This window comes from Opisthorchis viverrini (genome assembly GCF_000715545.1).
Source record: "Opisthorchis viverrini unplaced genomic scaffold opera_v5_167, whole genome shotgun sequence".
Classification (NCBI taxonomy): domain Eukaryota; kingdom Metazoa; phylum Platyhelminthes; class Trematoda; order Opisthorchiida; family Opisthorchiidae; genus Opisthorchis; species Opisthorchis viverrini.
In genome coordinates, this window is record NW_008751825.1 from 927364 (window position 1) to 937320 (window position 9957).

Sequence of the window (9957 nt, forward strand, 5' to 3'; positions counted from 1 at the left end):
CACAGTGAGGATCACGCGGTCCCCATCCTGGAAGGCGAGTAGCACCGACAGCACCCAGGCGTTTCGTGATCTCCTTCATACTTCTCTGCCAGGTCATGGGTTGGCCACCTCTCTGTTTACGCCACTCTGAGTTGGGCAAACGCTTATGTTACCGTCATCAAATGACTGAAGTTAGGCTATTCATGCCTCTGAAAGTAAACAGTTTTTGATTTTGTAGAACCCTAGTTAGTTTATCGCATGATTTTCCGGAGTTCATCTAACACAGTTGTATCCAGTGTTACCTGGCACAGCAGGGGTATATTTTACAGGTTGACATTTTTATCTCTTCAACACAATTATGATGACGACAATGACAAGGTGAGGCGATAAGAGAACAATGTTCACCACTTCGGGGCCTTAGGGTCGCGTCGCCTTGACACGTCCCATTCCGGTATTTTATCAATTGGCCATCTTGCCGGCAGTAACATGGTCGATTTGGCCACAAAGTACGCAACTGCCAACGTACATACGGAGAGGAGTGGGATGTCTATACCAAGATTCGAGCAGTGCACGCGATCCTTTCATGAAAGCTTGTCGCCATCCACGCACATGAGGCAACGCATAATTTTGAATTGCGGGGTTTACTGCTCAGCGAAGTAGTTCAAACTCATGATTCAAGCAAGCGCCGATTTCAAGTTACTGTGCGATTTTGTAACGTGCCACCTAAGTGCGCCCCTACATTTGAGTCCTGTAAGAGTGACACTCAATACGTTGTGAATCTCAGGTTAACCACCAGAATGTTGGGTGAAATTCCACAGGGATCCTCTTCACCGCTCGCAGTCAGGTGCTGCTAAGGCCGAGAAGTCCATCCCATGCAAGCTTGGCCAAAATTTCGGGACTCTTGCCGATCCGGCATCAAGCCGAGATCTGATTGGTCGGAAGTCTGGACCCAACAGCCAATCATGACCCAGTATTAACCGAATGCCGGTTGCCAATACCGCATCCAGAACGCGTCAGAATTTCCAGAAATTTATTGCCGCCTACGCTATATATATGAAGTTCTGTACAGGTGTTCCTGACTTCCTTTTGGGGGGTAATATACCTTGTGCACCTTTGGTGGTTGTTTTGACGTGAACGCTAGCTTGGGAGGCTCAGACCGAGAACTAAGCTGAGAAAGATACCGTTACTACAATTGGCGAAAGGGAACCCACGATGTCAATCGGATTTGATCAGCTCCGAGAACTGTTGCAGCAGTAACAAAAGCAGTCTGAAGAAGCGCAACTGAAGCTTATTGAATCACTGACTCAGAAACTGCATATCCAGACAGCAGCAGTCAGTACTGGCGAGTCTTCTGTTTCCTCAACTGATGCAACCGCGGCCTCAATTACGGAGTTCACATCTGACCCTTTTTCTGGTCACACTTTTGACTCCTGGTTCATGCGGTACGAAGACATGTTCAAGACTGATTTTTCCAAGTTTGATGATGGATGGAAAGTCAGACTATTGCTGCGAAAACTCGGCACACCGGAGCATGAACGGTTCACAAATTTCATTCTCCCCAAGCTGCCCCACGACCTCAGCTTTGATGAAACGGCCAGAACAGTGTCTCAGATATTCGGCGATCATACATCACTGTTCAGTATCCTTTGCTAGTCCCTAAAGTTGGTCAAGAAAGATCATTATGATGATGATTTCATCACCGGTATTGTCAATCGAAAATGCGAGCGATTCAAGCTCAGCTCAATGACGGAGAATCAGTTTAAGTGCTTCATGTTTATATCCGGTCTCCATTCGTCCCAGGATGCTGACATCAGAACGCGGCTGATTAACATGATTGAGCAGGATGCCGAAATGACGTTGCAGAGCCTCACCATTGAATGTCAACGCCCCATCAACCTGAAACACGACACGGCTATGGTCGGTCAGTTACCTGTGACTTCAAGCAGCTGGGTACAGGCAATCAACTCTAGCGCGCCTAAGAAATCTGTCAACAAGCCCGATCGAAGACAAAGTAAGCCTCCCACAAGTTGCTGACATTGCGGTGAGTGGCATTTTGTTCGTTATTGCCGAGCATTCCCCTGGCCTCCGAGAAACTATATGAAATGAGTCCGGAGATGCAGAAAAACCAACCGAAATCAGCTGTTGGGCCCGAATTCACATTACTTTGCCAACAATTCAATTGTACGCCGTTGAATTGTCCGATCCAACAGACTACCATGAAGTTCGTGGGCGGCTCACGGCACCACAACCTAGGTTAGAGTGACCGATCGTAGCACACGATTACTGTACTTTGCTACACTTTAAAATCCACAATGGCGTACTGTCTGGTCTCGCCAGGTCACAGAAAACCCTCGGTGAAGTGTGCGTAACTAAAAGTGCAGTTTGAGGTCGGATGTTGTGTGACTGAAACACAATAGCACAAAGCCTTCAGGTAGGGGCCCACGAAGAGTTCAAGAGAGAGTGGCGGCTCATATCTCTCACCAGCTATTCAGTCCGTCTTCAGGTTGCTTTCAGTGATTGACGACCACAGTGCGCACTTTTCCGGTGAAGTGCCCGGACATTTGACTGCCCAGAATATTCAATTTTATAGGGTAGGGGAACGTCTGTGCACCTTTTCAGCACCCGATGCTCCCAGCTGGCCAGGTAAGCACCTTCCGTAAACGACTGACATATTCTGCGTTCATCTGATTGACGAGTCATTGTGTTCCTGATGCTTTGCAAGTCTCGAGTGCAAATCACAGGTGATGCACCTACACAGATGAATCGACTTTTCATTCAAACATTTTGCCGCTTTACTGAATCCGGCCACCAAACACGTTTGGGTGGCGGTTGCCAGAAAGCAATGGAACAGCAGTACCACAGGAAATTCCCTCGTCTTGGATGCCCGAAGACGAATGGAGGTGTGACGTAATTATGTTTCAATTAGGTGGAATCGGTGCAGTGGCTGATGAAACATCTGAGACGGTTTCACAGAAATTCTACTTCAGGAAAGCACACTATACTACTGGCTATCATCTATTAGTAGGACAATATTATTACTCAGTAATTTCATGCCAGAAAAAATCGCCCTGATTATATCGGGTAGCTTCAAAAGTCCATCCACTGATAGTTGCTTGGAGTCAGCAACCTTAAGCAGTACTTGCATTTCGACCATAGTTAATCACACTTAGGGCACTGTCTTTCCCTCATCTACCTCGTAAGAGATAAAACGATCGATTAACTGCGTGATATTGACTTTCAGTGACGTTTACCCGTCAAAATAACTATGTCCGGACAGATTGCAGCTGACAGTTATGACTGCACAAAATTCAACAGTATTTTTTGCCTAATCTAAAGTAACACACCGGACAGATTGCAGCTGACATTTATGACTGCACAAAATTCAAGAGTATTTTTTGCCTAATCTAGAAGTAACACACTACTCATAAGGTTGCTGAAAGCCGTTCCGCAGCCTACGACCGGTGTCACCCTACTTGGAGCCATGCAGATAGGTGCAAACCTACAGTTTCCGTCCTAATCGAACTCAACTTGTGAAAAGTAGCACTCATTTGCAGATCCGTTTGTTTTTTGTCGAAAAACTCAACTGAAGCCCGCGTGAATGTTTTGTTTGTGATATTCGCCACGTGAATAAGCTTCACAAAGGCCGCCTCTTTCTCGAGCCGGATTCATCTGGGTCTCTCATTAAAACTAGATTAGTGTGCCGATCGAAATAGTCGCGACTTTTTCAAGGAAATTGAATAAGGGCTTGTCAGGAAACCAACCAGAAGCGTCGACCACTAATGGTAGTGGTTTAAATGTACGATGAGGTTTTAGCCACCCTACAAAGGATCAACCATGCGATCTTTCTGTAAAATGTGAATCCCATTTGATGACCACGAATAGCGGTCATGAGTCATGCGCTGGATGCTGCGTGATCCTCGTGAGTGTCTTCTACAGTGTCCCCCGGTGTGCAGTACGCCCACCGCGCATTCCGACAGACCGTGTCGAGAACCAGATATTGGGTACAATACGTGAAAACGACTACAAAAGTATTGTTCTGTGAATTCGCTCACAGTTACTATTCTCCCAACATCAATAGCCTGTCCACTACGTCTGAAGTATCAGTGTGAAGTAGGCCGGAGCTGGGTGAGCTTGTATTTCCATATCGAATTTAAGCTTCCAAGCACACGCTGGGTTCCAGCCAAACTTGAATCAAAACGACGCTGTGATTACCCTAGCCCGTTTTCAAGGGGAGGCTTCACTAGCCAGCAGAACAGCCGAACAGCTGAAGTCAAAAACTGAAATGAAACATTCCACCTAGCTGACTAATCTCTGTTGTACTTATTCAGATTTTACTCTTACTGACTGTCGACGAATCCATCCTAACCATGCGGATACACGAATCTGGGGACAAGAGGTTTGCTCTACTCAAATGTCAACCTCTGAAGTGACGTTTGCATAAGTTTGCACAACTAGGCCAACATTCGTCATGATCAATAACGCAGGTCCAATAGGGGACCGAGTGATGAGGTTGGCCTGTTTTCCAAGTCTCTCAATTTGCCCATCTCGATGGTCCCTTTCCCAGGTGACCATGCACTTAATGGACAAACGTATCAAACTGTGTTACTGTTGTCCGATTAAAATGGGCATTTTTGAGTACATCGCCAGCTGGAAGTCAGCTGATCGGATGACAAAAGGTCTAGACGCAACGCACTACTCATGGGATTGCTGGAAACACTTTGACTGCCCACGGCCGGTTTCATCCTTCTTGAACCATCGTAAAGGCGAGATTGAGGTGGATCTAGTTGTACCTCCCAGTAAAACTAACTTTGTGGGCTAATGAGAGCATTTGACTTCAAGTTTTGTACACAAGTGATTGCCACAGTCCAAAGCCAACCTTACCGCTTCTGACAAGGCATGTTTGGATTGCAATTGTTTCAGCTTGCTTCAGAAGCCTGAGTGAAACTTTGTTGAAAGCGTGGCATGTGACGGTAACTTATGTGAGGATCTTCCCTCTTTCACCTCTCTGGCTTACTCAGTTGTTGTCCAAACATATTCTACCGTACAACAGCAAAAATGTAGTATGCAACCACGCTTTGGGGAGGGGATAGATATGCATTCTGGCTTTTGTTTTTAAAAAGAACGATTGTTCTTAGTAAATCAGGCTGAGAAGGCACCCTGTCAGGATGTAGGATCCCAATGGTTCAACATATCTTTCCATAGATCACCTTCAGATTTTATGCTGACACAATTGGCCTTCCATTCTACCCTATTGTTAGCTAGACGAACAGATTGCTGTGTTACAAGGCGGTCTGAATATGCGTTGTGTTGTAGCGGGTGTGTGTGTAATACACTACTCATAAGGTTGCTGAAAACTCTTCGACAGTTCACGACCGGTTTCGCCCTTTTTAGGGCTCTTCAGGTAGGCGCAGTCCCCCAGTTTCCGTCAACCTTACGTTCTACTTAAAACCAAATTGGACTGTTTTTTTGTCCAAGAAGGACGACACCGGTCGTGTGCTGTCGAAGAGTTTTCGGCAACCTTATGAGTAGTTTCCCTTATGAAAATATACTGTGATATCTCGAATATCGTGCCAACTGAAACATGATGCAGCCTGTGTGCAGCACATTCAGTTGTAGAATACCACAAACGAGAGATTCAGTTGAGTCTCTCGTGAAAACCAAATTGATTTGCAAATGGGTGTATTTCTCGCATCATCGTTATCTTTCTGGGTCGATGGTTCTTTCCATCTTGAATGTGCTTGTCTGCGTCAACTAATGGTTGGTCAACAGGGGGCCTTCTATCGTTTGCCGGTTCATTCCCCAGAATGCTTTGTACCCCGTAGTTAGTTCGCACTTCAATCTTACCGCCACTCTTATTTGCAATGAGAACTTTTCTTGGCCAATCTGTTCACGTTTTTACAAAGCTGGGAGAATTTGTATCCGGCTGAACTCCAAGGTACATCAGGTACCAACCGCAGAGAAGGGACTTACCGTCTGCCCAGTTTGATATGAATGAGAAACAGCCACAAGAGCTCTGGGATGCTCACGGTTGTGTGGACCAAGCTGAATAATGTCTGGCGGCAGCTAGAATGCGCTTTTCGAGTGGCGCGGGACACATGCACTGTGGGACTTACCTGTTTATTCACACGCCCTAAACTGGTAGTCATGGGCCACCAGTATAGCTTGTTGTTGGCTTTTGAACCGCAACCTCGTCTTCACCCCACAGTCTTATTTCTTCAAATTCACACCGGATACACGACGGTCATATGCAACTCAGTACAAACCGTGTACGAGTTTTCCCGTTGTAAGCAAAGGTTCAACAGCAACGTGATGAGCCAATCCGTAAACGGCAAACCTATCTTACGTTGATTCTGAAGAAATGATGGAAACGTAGAGTCATTTCCCATCCTTAATTCAAACTCATTTACTTTGAAAGAAACTCTCTCAAGTACTGCATTGCTACCCTTCGTAGACTACTTATAATCCGTCAGTAGGCGTTGTATGCCTAGTAACCTTCCTCAGTTAGTGAAGAAATTCCTTTGTCTCTCCTCGTGAAGACAGTTTGGAAAGATGGCTTGTTGAAGTGCCAATGATACAACTCTTCCTTTCCAACTCTTCTGGGTTCACCGACAAATCAGTGTTGGAAACTGAAGAGCTGAAAAAGGGTCGATAACCGTTGGGAGATACTCTACCAAGTCACGTTCTAACATGGCACGAGGGCTTGTCAGACCTGAATCAGCTCCTTTACAAGCCAAGTGTTCCGGGCTAGTTCGACCGCATCTGTGTGGCCTGGAGGATGGAGCCGGTCAGGAACAGGCGCTCAGACGCTCACATTTGTTATTTGAAGTCATTTCTTTTTGTAAATGAAATTTCCCCATATCCTGCGCTTGTAAACTCTTTCACAGAGTGAGTTATTTGGAATATTGGTTCCCGCTGATAAAGCTGGAGCAACTACGGAGAACAGACCGCATACGTGTGCCTTTAAGTCCTAGAAACCACAGTCAGACACCTACAGTCCAGATGTTCAACGGGAATGAATCCACACCGATATACATCTCGGCAGTAAAACGGGAGACCATGTGGGGACTATGCGAAAAGGGGATTGGACTACATCGTGGTAAGAACCAATTTTGTGTATCCGACCAGGAAATTCGCTCGCCAAGATATTAGTAGAGTCGATCCACGGTGTTGTTCACAGTGCATCCGTGCATTCGACGTACAGAAAGCAGCCAATAGGTTTCCAAGCTGCTCGTTCTTAAACTAGGTTGAGGTTTTGTTCATCCGAGGTCAAAACTGAACTAGCGAAATACACTCAATTGCAAACTAATTGGGTTTTTCGAAAGACTCACCTGGAACCCAGATTATTCTCTCATTTATGATGTTTCCAAGCATTTGTATGTGCTGCCGCCTCATGTTTCAGTTGGCATGATATTCCAGCTATCGCGAAACATGTATCGACGTGATGCACTACTCATAAGGTTACTGAGAATTCGACGACAGCCCACGACCGGTTTGGCCCCTCTTGGGGCTCATCAGGTAGACGCAGCACCCGGGTTTCCGTCAACCTTATGTTCTACTTGAAACCAAATTGCACGAAATTAGCGAATATACACTCATTTGCAAACCAGTTTGGTTCTTTCGAGAGACTCACCTGGAACCCAGATGAATCTCTTGTTTGTGATGTTTGTGAGTAATACGATTAAAACTCATTCGGAAAAAACTAGTTTTTTCCTAGCGAAGCTAACCACAAATCGAGTATTACTAATGTCGTTCTTCTGTCACTAAAATTTCCCCTCTTTTCACACCTGTCAATAGGTATCTACGTAGGGATGTCAGCTTTGGGCGTTTTCTTCAAATATATCGATTCTGCCAGTTACTGATGGTTTACATTCTACAATAGCGGATAGCACAGTTAGCTGTAAAATAGGAAAGTAAGCATGGGCCCTTCAGCAGTCCGCTTATTATTGATTTTTATTTCAGACTCTTTATTGTAAGATTTGTGGTTGGTTTGCTGAATGAAGCTCATGGGGAGTGACAACCTTGAAAATGAGTTGCCAAAGTACATAATTTGTCCAGTCTCTGAGGGGTGGAGTAAGGGGGCTGGTAAACTTTCTGCTCACCCAATTTCCTTCTTGAATTGACGACTAAGGTGTTGATTCTTGGGCGCATGCCTTACGTTGCGACAGATTTCCCCTGAAGACAATCACAAGTCAACTGAAAGATGTATTCGTAATGCACTACTCGTAAGGTTGCTGAAAGCTCCTCGGCAGTTCACGACCGGTTTCGCCCTTCTTGGGGCCCATCAGGTAGGTGCAGTCCCGAGTTTCCCTAAATATTATCTTCTAACTGAACCAAAACTGCGTTGATGTTGGCCAGTTCAACGGAAAACTTACCTAGAATCCAGCTATTTCTCTCGTTTAGGATTTTCTTGAGCATATCGCACCAACGGAAACATGGGCGACTTGGTGCAGTACATTTCAGTTTCTTAAGGACATCATAATTGAGATATTCATCTGGGTTCCAGGGTGGTCTTTCGTCAAGATATGCAGACAAATGCTAGATAAAGTTATACTGAAAGATCTAAGCCTGGATAAATGAGTCAGCACTTGGTGAATGGTCAGCTGTGGAAGCCAATTTTCGGGGAGCATTTAGTTTGAAGCTAAGGACCATTATGTTGAAAAAGGAAAGAGGATGGTTGACCTAAAAGATATACCTTGAATTTCAAGAATAGCAGACGTATTTGCAACAGTAGCGAATCTGCTTCCGGGCGATCGATACACGTACAAACTGATCTCACCAACTACCCTGCGAGAGATTTTCCAACTCGAATGCCCGGTGTTTTCGAGAGACTCATCTGAGTCTCCCGTGGTCGAGATCTGTCCAGATAGAACGCAAAGTTGACGGAAACTCGCGGACAGCGCTCGGAAACTTGCGGACAGCGCTTAGCTGATGAGCCCCAAGAAGGGCAAAACCGGTCGTGGGTTGTCAAGGAATTTTCAGCAACCTTGTGAGTTGTATCCTTCATGAAAGTATACCGCAATGTTGCGAATATCGTACTGGCTGAAACATGAAGCGGCCTTTGTGCAGCACAGTCAGCTGCTAGTCGTTAGATTGTTCGCTAAGCTGGGCTATTTGATTGCAAACGTTCCATTACCAATCAAGGTGACATCATCAGTGCGTTTTTTGGGAGCGTAGTGATGCGTAGCTGTGGGTCAGCTACTCACAAAGCCTGTACAAACGATTCACTGTCTAACACTGGATGGACCCATCTAAACCGGACAGGGCCCCTAAGTCATCGGGTTGCTAGTCCGGCTTTCATTTGGCACTACGTTTTGTTCAATACACTCAAGTCCTCTGTAACAAGGTAAGTTGTACTTTGAACTGAGGAATCCAAACAGTTCGAACCGCGCATACCGCAGACATGAATACATGAAGTCGAGCAAAGGATCTTGCTTGTCATGCTTCAGTAAAGATGGTATATTATGATGTTGAACCTCTGGTCGTTGTGGTTGGACCCGTGGAAATGGGATCATTTTGCCCTGGTGAGCATGGCTATTGTTTGTTCGTACGCATACATTGAGTACCGCTCACACAAACCAATTTAAACTACAGGGCGAACGAAGTATAACGACACGACACGTGGCATGTTGGGACCACGCTGAAGTTACCACTTTCTTAAGGATATCACATCAAGATAGTGAATCGAATCCCGATCAGATTCTGAGTCCAGTCGGCGGATAGACAGACCAAATAATTCAATAAACTTCATTTTATCTGACTTAATTCAATAGAATTTCACAAGGCTGTCGTGATGAAACATCCCCGTTCAACTGCTGTAGCTTTCCCAGTAATTTTAAGTTGAGTGCGTGTGTGCCCCCACAACATCCGAACTGTCTAAACGGATCTCGCCAAAGTAACTGCTCACGTGACTGCTTGACTGGCTTGTCCAACAAGCCAGCTGATCACGGATGGATTGGAATTTTTGACACACTGATTAAC